Below are 14360 nucleotides of genomic sequence, written 5' to 3'. Positions count from 1 at the left end.
AAAGTCACAAGAATCATCGCTTTTCAGATTGTGTTATTGAATACAAAGTTGGACGAAGATTTTTTTGGTGAATGTTATGGTGCTAATGCTGTTTCAATATCCATCATGAAGCCACTCCACACAAAATTCTTATGACGTATGTTCATGGTTGAGTGAGCACATTTTTTGTGACGTATCGTCATAGGGGTTTATGGTAGTATCCTCTATAGCTTAAAAAACATGCTAAAATTGAAAAATGTTACTGGCCCCGTCCCATTTTCAAATTCTCGATCCACCACTGATTTGTCCATAAATTCAACTGATCCTGAGAAATTGTTAGGAAAAGAATGCATTTATTGATTCCTAAGTTTTCAAGTAAGCTCGCTCAACCATGAAAATGTAAAAAGTCCGGAAAGTGTGAGGTGATAAAATGATGGATGATAAAAACAACAGCAATTTGCCCCCATTATTAACTTAATAGCCCCTCAAAATGAGACTGTGATATTGAAAATGCGATTTTTAACCCTTTCATGCTTACTTACTCATCAATAAATAAATAAGCAAATCGATTTCATTTTTGCAAGGAACATAGGTTGATAAACATTACTGCCAAACGACATCGCTAAAGATAGTTTTGAAAAAAAAAGGTTCCACGACGTAGGGGTTACTTTTTCTTATGCATCCATAGTGTACACAATGTTTGTGAGAGAGGAAATCAAAATTTCATCAAAAGTGAAATGAAGGTTTGTTTCATGGACGGTTTTTGTTGCTTCTGCTAACAGTTTTTCATGAAACTTCGCACATGGCTTCATAGTGATACTATCCAAAAGGCATGCACACACACTAAAATAATCATTCGATACGGCACAGAGTGGGGGCAAGGCCTTGAACTTTCTTCTCATTTGCCTAATTTTCGAATATTATGTGCTCACTGAAGCATTAGACACCGGGATTTTCATAAAAAATCAAATCAAATGAATTACATGTATGCAAGGTTTGTAAAGATGACTCTAGTTAGCTATTGCATTTATTTTTCCAACAACGTAAAAAGGAGCTTTTCTCATTCCACATGTTCATTCAAGCGTGAATGTTTAATTACACGCTTTGAATCATTGAAGCATGTTAATTGGTCATAAACATAACGAAAAAAAAGGTTGATAGGATAATTTCATTTCCCAATATAAAACAACTCTTGCCTATATTTGACATTCGTATTTTTCGTTTTCATTAAATGTTCATTGAACCGTGAAATGATGAATATTGTTAAAGATACTCTTTCTAAAAATAACTGTCATCATAGTCGATCATCTTTATCGATGTGTAAAAAATCCAATTATAGCAAATTTTGACTTGTGTTTATTCAACCTTGAAATTCAGCAAAAAAGTTGTATCGTCTTTCAGAAAGTAACTTTTACAAGCCTTCTGACGATTTTTTCATGAGAATGTGGAATTAGTTCCAACAAGTGGAATGCCTCTGGCCGTCTCACCTGCATCACGCGGTTCAATATAGCAGCAGTGCTGACTTTGAATACTACTCTAACTCGCACAAGATGTTCAGTGATACATGGTTACTCTTATGTCCACTTTTTATGAACTAGACCAATAAACTTACAGAGAGATGATGGTTATTCAACAAAAAACCCCAACATGGCCAAAGTTCATTGACCTTACATGACCTTGATCATGTGACCTGAAACTCGAACAGGATGTTCAGTGATGCTTGATTACTCTTATGTACAAGTTTCATGAATCAGATCCATAAACTTTCAAAGTTTTGATGGTAATTCAACTGATACACCCACTTCGGCCAAAGTTCATTGACCTTTGACCTTGGTCATGTGACCTGACACGCGCACAGGATGTTCAGTGATATTTGATTACTCATATGTCCAAGTTTAATGAACTAGACTAATAAACTTTCAAAGTTATGATGGTAATTCAACAGATACCCCCGATTTGGCCAAAGTTCATTGACCCTAAATGACCTTTGACCTTAATCATGAGACCTGAAACTTGCACAAAATATTCAGTGATGCTTGATTACTATTATGTCCAAGTTTCATGAATCAGATCCATAAACTTTCAAAGTTATGATGGGAATTCAACAGATATCCCCAATTCGGCCAAAGTTCATTGACCCTAAATGACCTTTGACCTTGGTCATGTGACGTGAAACTCATGCAGGATATTCAGTGATACTTGATTAACCTTATGTCCAAGTTTCATGAACTAGGTCCATATATTTTCTAAGTTATGATGACATTTCAAAAACTTAACCTCAGGTTAAGATTTCAATGTTGATTCCTCCAACATGGTCTAAGTTCATTGACCCTAAATGACCTTTGACCTTGGTCATGTGACATGAAACTTTAATAGGATGTTCAGTAATACTTGATTAACCTTATGGCCAAGTTTCATGAACTAGGTCCATATACTTTCTAAGTTATGATGTGATTTCAAAAACTTAACCTCAGGTTAAGATTTGATGTTGACGCCGCCGCCGCCGCCGCCGTCGTCGGAAAAGCGGCGCCTATAGTCTCACTCTGCTTCGCAGGTGAGACAATAAAATGGAATCAAAGTCATGACATATGGAAAGTGACTAAAAAAAAATGAAAATTTTGCCTTCTGGTGATGCTCACTGAGCCATGGCAAATACGTCCGTAACATTCACTCAGAGGGTAGCTTATAAAATTGCCTACACGCTCGTGTAGAATATGTTATAAACCCCCAGTGGTCCGGCAATTATTTATGTTTGTTTAAAGGGGGGGGGGATACTTTTTTTTGTATTTTTCAGGTAAGTTTGTTGTTTGTCGTTGTGTATCTCTGTTAATTTAAAACCATTTTGTTTTCATATTTCATGGAGTTATTTCACCCGTCTGACGCCTTCATTCATTAATGTAAATACGTTACCGGTATGTATGGTAATCAAACTAACTTTTCTCGCGTTTCAATTTTTTTTGCCTTATAGAAATTATTTATGGTATTATTTATTTATTTATAGGTTATACGGTATATATTTGTTACGACTTACGTACCGTATTCAGATATATCGGTGCCCTTGTTGTCTTATTTTTTTTTAATTCTTACTCTGTCGCGATATCTCTCCTATTCTTAATTCTTTCAAAATTCATAACAAAATTGCCGATTGAGACTGGGGTAGGAGAGAACTTCGTTTTTTTCAAGGAGCTTGGTTTTTTGGAGGTTCCAGTCTGTGCCTCGATGTCAGGATACTGCCACTCGTTAGACCTTCATCCATTCGCGGGCGGGAGCTCCCTGGGTTACGACCAAAGACGTGTCGAAGACGAAGTCCCCGGGGCAAGGGCTAGCCTAGGCTTTTAGCTATATTACTAGTCATTGCCCCGGCGCCCGGGGACCTCGACACATCTTCGACTTCGGCTGCCGCAGTAAGGCTAGTCTCTACTGTCTAGCGTTAGACTCTAGTTTAGACTATTAAACGCTAGAGTCTAACGAACGTTAGACCTAGGCCTAATCTAGACTAGGCCTAGTCTAAGTTGGGATAGGTCAATATAGGCCCTGGACTGGTGTCTAGAAATCTACCCCTTCTACCGTAGAAACTGACGTTTAATGATATCCGAAAAAATCAGAAAGTTTGAACATTGATCAAGTGTCACTCATCAGTCAAGTATAGGAAGTCACTTTTGCAACATGATGATAAACCTTAATTTTATTCCTAATTTACTAGACTATTCCAAATCTATATCTATGCACATTTAATGTTAAGGATTCAAACCCAGTAACGTTAGGATTAGTACTCACCAATTGCACCTCTCAAATTATATTTCATTGGAAATACTGTTGTAGAAATTTGTTTTTAAGCAGCTGTTTTCCTTTTTGCTTTTCTTCCTTTTTTTCCGCGACGAAATAATTCGCAAAATTCGTTTTTAGGCGATATCGCTTGCAACGATCGTACCGTAGAGGGCGTCAAAATATCAGTCATGGAGATTACTTATTATTGATATATTCATATTCCACAATCACCAAAGTACATTTCGTAATAAATCATCAAATACAGTAGCCCATGCAAGGACGTGACCGAAAGACCAATTAAGGCAGGTCTGTTACACAGATATTATAAGAAGGCCTATATCAAGTTATCAAGTAAATAAAAAATAAGAAAAAGGGCTCATTTTCTTTTGAAAAGGGCACTATCTTAAACATGGCCATATGCAGATTTTTTTTGCCGGGGGGGAGGCTGCATGCGTAAATTTTTTTGAAAAAAAGCTCAAAAGCTTATCATTGAGGCACTTTTGCATTTTGTTAAGTGAAACTGATAGATTTTGTGCATACTATTGGTGAATTTGTGAAAATCTGCAGTAAAAAGTGAGTTTTTAAAATTTCGGGGGGGGGGCGGGTGAAAACTCAGGCAACTGCCCCCATTGGCGGCGGAAGCCAACATTTTTAGGAGGGGACAACCAAAAAAATTTTGACAAGCCAAAAAAAAAGTTCTCTACCCAAAAATTTTTGGGAGGACGTAGGAAAATAAATTGACAAGCAAAAAAAAAAAAAAAAAAAAAAAAAACGGCCATGATCTTAAATGAAAGACAAAATAGCATTTCTACCCCACTCAAATGACTCTTGAAACTTGAGGTACGTCTGATTATTTTTACAAGTTTTATTCCTTCAATATGCACTTGCAGAAGGAAGCAGAATGGCGCTGAATAAAGAAACCGGGCGCTCATAATATTATATTGGGCACGAAAAGAGTGGTTTTTCAGGAGAACAGGCACCTATATGAGAAAGTAATCTGTGCCCCCCCCCCCTCGAATCGCCGCCCCTGCATGACCTATACAATACATCTCTATGGTTTGTTATGTGATGTTTATGACTGACACGTGATATTTTTATCGTTTAATGATAAAGTCAGATCAAGGACTTAGGCGGGGAGTGGGGGGATACACGTGCACCCTCCCGCTGAGGCAGACGAGTTCAAGTTCAAGTTCCTTTCAATTGAAAGGCACATGCAAACAAATACATTCTTCCCTATACTATATTAATGAGATTTAAAAAAATCTGTAAAAACGAACAACGTGCTGAGGATATCAGATATGGGAAAAAGCATGGTCTGTAGAAAGGCAAAGATTGTTGAGCACAGATGACATTTGTAACAACAATAAAAATGCAAAAGACCCAAGTGTTAAGAATATCAATATTCTGCATGAACAAATGGAGAGATAAGAAAAGGCGAGATAAAAAAAAGGTTAATGATATATACATAATATACAGAATAGACATAAAAAAACTAGATTAAGAGAGAAAATGTGAATATGCATGTAATTCTGTAGCTACGGGGGGCGGGGGCACGTGCCCCTTGAAGCTGAGATTTGGTGTGCCCCCCAGTTGCCCCCCCCTGAAAAAATTGGCAGAGAAAAAAGGGGAGAGAATAGAAAAAAGAAGGGGAAAGATAGAAGAAAAAAGGAAAATGTAAATAAAATTATAATTGGCTCGCGATTTGTGTTTGCATTAATTTAAAAACATATTGTCCTATGCGTCGTATTAATAATGACAAAATGCTCTATATAAATGTCAAGTTTTCAATAATTCACAAATTCCACGCTCTTATCAAGAATTATGAATTAATAAATATTTTTTTATGAATTCCTAATTACTAAATTAACCTTTTACAGAATGAACTATCGACAAGTTTCATCTCGCGCTTAGGAATATTAGGAAGGTAGTCATTCTTTATATGATGACAAAGTGTCCTTAGAATGTGTCCCGGTCCTATCAAAATGATGATTAAAAAAATAGCACTTCCCGCTCGCATCATTTAATAAGTGTAATCCACATCCACTTCAAATTTTCCTACACAGTGCTTGAAATAGTGCTAAATTAATCTTTTTCAGATCGGAATATAATTCATTTTCAACTCGTGTTTCTAGCAGGCATTATTGATCTTCACGAGTAAAAAATGTATACAGAATGTTCAGATTCTATAGGTCTAAATCTAAAACAGGCGCACGGACGTTTACTGATATAGGCAGCTTGTTCTTTTTTTCAAAGCGTGCTTAAATTACCCAGTTTCAGATCTGAATACCAATAATAATGATAATATAGAGTATTTCTAAAGCGCCAAATCCACATTGATTATGTGCTCAAGGCGCTAAAATATACTTGGTATATTATTATTACAATGAATTTCAGCTCGCGCTTCACGCTCGCATTATTGATGTAAGAAAATACCCAATTACCCATCCATTTTACGATTTACAGAAAACGAATATAGAGTGTCCTGTTTTCAGGTCTAAAATCTAAATTTTCTTCTACTCGCGCTTCGCGCTTGCACTATCATTACACACCTATTACCTATTTTTACACCTATCTCTTTCATGATTACGAAAAGTGCTTAGAATGAAAGTTTTTTTTTTTAAGTCGGAATGTCAAAATTTACAGCACGCGCTTCGCGCTCGCATTATTCAATTATTAAAATATGTATCATCTTCTGCAAACTCTCCTCAACAAATCCCTTTCCGATCAGGCCAGAACGTTGATTTTGATCACAAAATATTGCCCAGAATGGTAAATTTTCAGGAAAAAATGCATGAAAGCCCCCCCCCCAAAAAAAATAGCTCACGCTTCGCACTTTTTTTTTAATATAGGGCTTATATGAGATGATTTTATGTTTTAGTTGTTTCAGAATAAAGCAAAGAAGTGACTGTGAGGACAACCCTTTCCGACAAAGAGAAATAAACTTTGAGCGGCCGATTGGACCCACCCCTTCTTGGCGAAAATTGGATCCGCTCCAGTGACACATAGACACACAGAAAAAAAAAAATTGTTGACCCCCATTGAACAGTAAGGTTCCCCAATGCCCCATCCCCTGGAAAAAAATCCTAGTGTACGCCACTGTACACAATCGTGTCCATAGATGGGCGAGGGTGGAACAAGAAGTATACCAATCCAGTTTTCTTCAGTGATTTGAAAAGACAGATCTCCCACTAAGACCAAATCCTTCTCCTGCAAATTGTATGAGATCAGTTTTGTTTGTAATGATAATTTTAGTACATTTAGTTATGATTCATGCCAAAAAAGTTCTCAATATACTATGTTTGTTATGTTATGGGAAATGTATTATATACGAATGATGTAATTGCAGAAGTAAACAATCAAATCAAATCAAATCAAGTATGAAAATAAAAAATAAAAAATATGAGTTCCTAGTTCCGACACTGACAAGAAAAAAACACACACCGAAGTTTGTACCCCTTCTACTGCTTTCAACAACTGATTATACCCAAACCTTAGTTCCTCCTCCCCAAGATGTGCACCCCATACCACTTTAGTTCCACATAGCAAAAACTGTGGTATTAATCGGTGTACATAGAGGACCACACCACTTATTTTACACCGGTGTTAAATTGGTGGTGTTAGTTTTACACCTAGAGGTGTTATTACAACACCTTTTGTTGTTACATTTACACTCTTTGGTGTTATGTTTAATATAGGGTGTAATTTTAACACCTCATGGTGTGGTCCTCTATTAACACCAATTGGTGTCAGTTTTAACACCGCAGTTTTTACAGTGCACCTCCCCATGCTCAAACCAGCCTACACCCTTGCTTGGGAAGATCAGCGGACGAAGAGGTTAAGAAGTAGCCCCCTCCCCTTTTACCATTCTCATTTTACTACATCGGCCTGCTGGCGCTCTTCTATACGCTCGCATACATTATATATTGGCCAGAAATTTAACGTGGATATGAATATCTTAGAAATGTTACCTGTTCCAGATTAAGTCCAGCAAAAAATCCCCCTTTTCAGGTCAGGATATCAATAGTCAGTACATGGCGTATATTGGCATGGGGGGGGGGAGGATGGAATGCAAGCACAAAGCGCGAGCTGAATTTTTGTTTTGAACAGTGCAGACCCAAAAGGGTAAAACTTTCAATCTCTGAAGTGAAAAAGAGAATACATTTTCATTTTTCTGTAAAGATCAATTTTATTGATAGGTCTACTTAATTGTATCTTCATGTAAAAAGAGTAATTATATTAAGTCAACTCCTCGATTATTTCTTATTTTTGCAGATTATCTCGTGACCCCTATAAAGAAAACAAATTATGTCGAGTAACATTTTATTAAAATAGGTGGAATTACAAAACATTGAGAACTTAAATGTATGGCCTATGTCGGATATCAAGTTGAAGCAATCAGTAGACCTTTTACAAAAATTTAAAACAAGGTCAATAATACATTGATGTCAATTAATGGGGCTAATTAGGCCGTAATTAATGAGGTTATATCTAGGGCCCCCATGGACTGATCATATTCCCACCAATTTGGGTTGTGAAGGTATTTCATCATGCTCTTTCAAAATATAGATAAAAAACGCCGACTTTGCTATAAAGCGGAAGATTGGTGACGTGACACTTCGGTATTGTAAAAAAAAATTATCGATGTGAACCAATTTTGATCAGACCTAACTCAAAATTATTTTTCAGGCTGATTTGAAAATTGAAATGGCCGCGAAGTCCCTGACCGAAGTTAAAAGTAGGCCTAAAATAGTTTTATTGACTAATGGAAACTCTATAAGCTACAAATCACAAGTTTCATGCATATTAATTGCTTGCCGGCTGGGCAGGGGTGGCTATCATGTGGGCGGGGGGCACAGTTCCGCCCTCACCTTTTGAAGCACTGAAAGGTGCATTTTTTTCACGCAAGAAAAATGCGACTGAGTATTTGCTTAAGAAACTTCAAATTTACATTGCGTAAAAAACAGTGTTGTTTATCATTAATAGAAAATGTATATCGAGTGATTAACATTGTTTATCACTCGAAAAAAAAAGTTCTTCGATAAAATCTAATGTTTTTCGATAGACAAACTTTTTGCATCAAGTGATAAACATTGTTTTACTTTACCAACATTGTTTATTACTCGAAAACATTGTTTATTGGACAGAAACGGAATTTCCGAAAAAAATAATTTTTATCGAAAACTATTTTACGATAAATAGGGTCTCGTGTTTATCGAAGGAAACAATGGTTGTGATGGTTTTCTGGATTTTCCGTAGAAAAAAACAATGTATGTCATATTAACCGTGTTTATTGAGTGATAAACATTATCGGTGATCATGGGCGTCAATCGGGGGGGGGGGGGGGGGGGCGTGTCCCCCCATGAATTTTTCAGGGGGGGACACAATATCAAATGTCCCCCCATGTTTTTGTCACAAAAGAAGTGTGACCATCTGGGGGGATATGTGCATATATACTTTCTCAAGGAAATGAGAGTTGATTCCCCTTAAAAAATATAAAGAAAATAAAAACAACTGTCATGTAACTTTTCGATGCAATTAACGGTGGGTAAATTCGCATTCAAAAACAGCGCAGCTGGCCGTCTATGAGCCGTTCCTGTAATACAACGCCGGCGTACACGCGAGCACCCACATGGAGACCCGCACGGGGGTGGTGGTTTTTTCATGTGGGTATGCACGGCATGACATATACGTATGCACCCCGTGGGCAAGTCCACTCCAACAAAAGTTAATTTGAAGAAAGAGAGAGAGAAACAGAGAAAAAAGAAGAATAAAACTGAAAATTTCCTCAATATTGGATGTAAAATAAAAAGTTTTGGTATGTTCAAAAATTTCATTTTCAGAGGTTGTGTGTGGGTGGGTGTGTTTGTGTGTGTGGTGGGATAGAGAGAGCTAGAGAGAGAGGGAAGGGGGGATGCGTGGAGAGAGGGAGAAAAAAGACGGGCTTCAGCAATATGTCATGGTATAAACTTTAAAATTATACCTATAAAAGTGACATGCTTGAATGTTGCTATTGTGTCCAGTGGCGTAGCTACAGGAGGGGGGGGGGGGGGGGGGGACACTTGCTCCCCCCTGAGATTTAGTGTGCCCCCCAGAAAAATATTGGCAGAGCCCCCCAAAAAGGGAGAAAGAAGAAATAAAAAAAATAAAAGAAGAAGAAAGAAGAAAAAAAGAAGAAAATAAGAGGAGAAAGACGAGTGAATGAAATAATGTGAGGGGAAGACTTGCAAAAAAAATCCTTCAATTACTATATAAATTGTTTGCTTGCGCTTCGCGCCAGGATTGCCTGTTCGATGATATTCATACCTTGCTCATTAGGCTGATATGGAGCAAGTTTTGAAGTCAACATACAAAACATATTTTAGCTCGGACATCGAGCTTTCATTATTTTTTTTTCATTTACAAATTGAAGTGCTCAGTAAAATGTCAGTTTTATGGTCTACATATCAGCATTTTAGGTCACATTGTTTGATTTTCTAAGTTCATATTATCTACGTGTATTCCATAATGTTCCACTAAACAAATATATTCAGAATGTCAAATTCTAGGTCTAAATTGAAAGCATGCGCGATATTCTGCATGTTCTTTGATGTACTTAAATTATCCAGTTTCACATCAAAATATCAATAATTGTTTGCTCACGCTTCACGATCGCATTAATGATGATGCCAGAGTGTCCTGCTTTTAGTTCCAAAATCTCAATTTTCTTCCTCTCGTGCTTCGCGCTCGCATCATACCTATACCATTTATTAATACAAAAGTGCTTAGAATTACAATTTTTTAGGTCGGAAAAAAATTTGCTCGCGCTTCGCGCTCACATTATTGAAATGTATACCGTTTTCGTGGGTAACTGTAAGCAGTCCTTAACAGTTCCCTTTTCGATAATGCTTGAACAGTTCATACAAATTTCTGCTCGTGCTTAGCGTTCGCATTACCCATCTAGTTACTACGAATCTTGTTCAGGATCACACATAACATTGCCCAAAATATTAAATTTTCAGGACAAAATACATGAAAGTAAAAAAAAAAAAATCGCTCGCGCTTCGCGCTCGCAATTTTTATAAAGCTTATGAGATTATTTAATGTTTATGTTGTTTTATAAAAATAAAACTAAGTAGTGAATGATCGGGGAAAATACAGGTGAAGTTGATTTTGGGCCCCGTCCCCTATTGGCGAAATACGGATCCGCCCTTGTGACATTAACACACACACCGGAAAAAATGGCCGGTGCCCACCCCCCCCCCCTGAAAAAGCAAGGACCCCAGTGCCCCCCAGGAAAAAAAAATCCTAGCTACGCCACTGATTGTGTCCCCCCCCCCATGCTCAAGTTTGGATTGACGCCCATGTCGGTGATAACCAATGTTTATCCCCTGTTTATCGACTACTGGTAATGATATAAACAGTGTATCGAGGGGTATCGCGATTAACAGTGTTTATCGACTTTGTACATTGCATTTGGCTTGGCATAGTCGTGACACAAAAGCTGGTCCATCGATCGACGACGGTACGTATATATATACGTACGGTACCGGTACCATAGAGATGTTATTGACAATAATATACTCATAGAGATGTATAGATTATGTATATATCTCTATGAATATACTATAGCTCTATGACCGGTACGCGGCGCGCGGCGCGTTGCGGTGCGGCGCGCGCGGCCGCGCCCGGTTCGTACGTACGTACGGCCGGTGCCGGTGTTCCAGTTTTAGTAGTGTTCAGTATACCGTAGATCCCCGGGCCCGGCCGCGCCCCAGCCAGGCTTTTTTTAGGCTTATATCCTTCGATCGCGCGGATCCGCCATTAATTCTTGGAGAGGTCGGCGGCGAGCGGCAGATAGTTAGTGCGAGGGTCGTGACATCGTATCGTAAGTGGATTTTAATTTAAGAGTTATTTTATGAGACTAAATTTTGTTAGATTGTTCAGGCCAGTGTCAGACTCAGTCTCAGAGTCAGACAGTGACGTGACGTCATGAGGCGGAAGAACGAAGAGCTAGCTAGCTAGAGGACCGGAATAAGATTGGAAGCGAATGTGTCACTGTGTGATGCCAGAGCATGGGAGTGTACTAACGTCAGATCTAGGCTACTTCTAAGTTAGATCTTGACCTAGAATCTACTGGTCTTTACGTTAAAGTCTAGACCAAGGGCAAGGCTTTACCTTAGATCTATCAATATCATCTCATGATAGATCTAGTCTAATTCAGTATTGTTAGAGATCTAAATCTAGTTAGGCCTATTATCTTTTAGCTTATCTAGGCCTAACTTAAACTAAGATAGAATGATGAATGAGTGGCTGGTTCATTTCTAACGAATGTGCTTTTTCTCAACATCTAGACTAATTCTAAGTTAGGTCTAGACCCTATTGTTAGAGGCACTAATTTCGATACAAGAATGCACAGCGTCTAATCGGGCGGTATTCCAGATCAATTTTATCGCTAGCCTTACATGTAGGCCGGCCAGGATGCTCACAGATTTAAATTCAGGGACAGTCTTCTCTCTGCGTCAGTAGAATATTCCTTGTTCAAAACGGCACGCGCACTGCGTGGGATCGTCCCGTATTCACACTTTTTGAACAAGACTAGCATAGGCCCTAACGTTATACATGGACGGAAATCCAAGGGGAGGGGCGCCCCCCTACCCAAAATAGGAGGGGGACACAATATCAAAATCCCCCTATTATTTTTGGTCTTTTATGATGTAAAGAAATACATCATTAAAATTCGAAATAAAACATGTATTTAGGACGAGATGCCTAACCTTTTTGGTAATAGATCTATATAGGCCTACCCCCCTTTTTTTTGCTTGTCAAATTTTCAAGCCTCTGTGGAGAGATTTCCGCCCTTGGCCCTAGATCCTGGTGTGACTCGTGTTTCAAGTATCAAATTTCAAGTTTACTTTCAATTCCACAAAATAACAATAAATGCAGAACTCTGAGATGATCTATTAATTAGGCCAATAGGCCTATATCTAATGCAAATTTTGTAAGGCATGTTGTAAGTTACTTAGATCTAGACTCTTGTAGATCTATGAATAGATGTAGATTCTAGGTTACATCATGAAAGCGAACACAATAGGAGAAGGAGGATGAAAGTGTGGAGGGTATAACTAAGTTCAAGGAATAACATCAAACAACTCCTTCCTTGAGAAGATGAGAGTGGAGCCCATAAGAGGAGAGCTAACCCAGGGAGCTCCGGCTAGCGGGCCGGAGTCCCTGGGTTAGAGGAGAGCCTGACTGAACCTTGGACTCGTTAGATGTGGAGAAGAAGAATAAAGAGCGAGGAAGGGAAGGGTAAAATTAGCAAACATAATGTAGTCTAGATCTACCTTAATTCATAAATAATACGCACATGCGAAGCCATACATACACATACATCATGTACATACAGACATAAGGTTCAGACTTGGACGCAGGATCTTCTGTTCCTCTACATGTATGTCAAGCTCCTGATGGACATAGAGATGGACAATGAGGTGGATAAAGATGGACAACTCCGGTGATACATGAGCTACTGAGAATGGTATCATTAAAATATTACATGTACTGTACATGGCCCTTGTGAAGCGGGGTGCTCCAGCAACCCCAACGATTTTTTTAAGGGGGGGCTGCGCAATACGCAAGCATTATTTCGATATCTTTTTACTTGCTTTAAAATAGTATCCTTTTTAAAAAAAAGTGCCCCTTTGAACTTCGTTCCTCAGCCTCTGATGATGGATGTTTTCCCCCTATCTTTCATCATGTATAGAGGGGAGAGATACAGACCTTCAATCGTTTTCAAACCATTGCTAAATATTAATAAAATAACTTCCAACATAAATCCCTGCATATATTTGTGATTGTCTCTCAGGCCTACTAGTTTTCTGTTATGCTGCTGCCTTGGCAATGTCCTTTTATCATAGGATATAAGCAAAATGATAAACAAACACGTGAATAGATTCATTAAACAAAATGGTTAATTTTTTGGCACCTTGTTGGCTTTGTTCGATTGCATTAATCTTTTTTAATTGTTGAATATACATGTAGATAAACGATTAGGTAAGAGTGTGTGAAAATACTCCCACACGCAAATGTGTATTCATGTCTTTATACCATGTCTGTATTGTTATACTCATACAAAATGTAACATATCATGCAATGTAAAGAGCTGTCCTAAAATGTGTAATGATCGTCGTGATTATATAAGAAATTAGTTGTCATGGTGAAGAAAATAATTAGACCCTATGTCATTCTAGTCCACATTTGCAGTGTGTGTACCTCAGTTGATTCAACGAGTCTGCATAGCAGACTGGGTCATCTGAGGCTGCTGAAATGGCTCGCTTCGCTCGCCCTTTCGCAAACCAGCAGATCCCACCTCACGAGCCACTCAGAGTCTGCATAGCAGACTAATGTCATCCCATGGATGAATATTCTTTTCCACATTTTTCTACGTGCTTCTGTTTTATTTTTTTTATCTTTTATGTTGGATTATATGTATTGTGTGATATTGTTGCTGAAATCCCTTTTGAACACCAACATTCGTCTCTTTTGATCACTAATTCATGCCCACTTCCCCGCTCACTCCCGGGCCACTCTCGATCATTTCCCTTCTCTTTCTTTACTCCATCCTTTCCTAGCCCTTC

Source organism: Lytechinus variegatus, chromosome 3, assembly GCF_018143015.1.
Source record: "Lytechinus variegatus isolate NC3 chromosome 3, Lvar_3.0, whole genome shotgun sequence".
NCBI lineage: Eukaryota > Metazoa > Echinodermata > Echinoidea > Temnopleuroida > Toxopneustidae > Lytechinus > Lytechinus variegatus.
Note: the sequence above shows the minus strand (reverse complement) of the source record.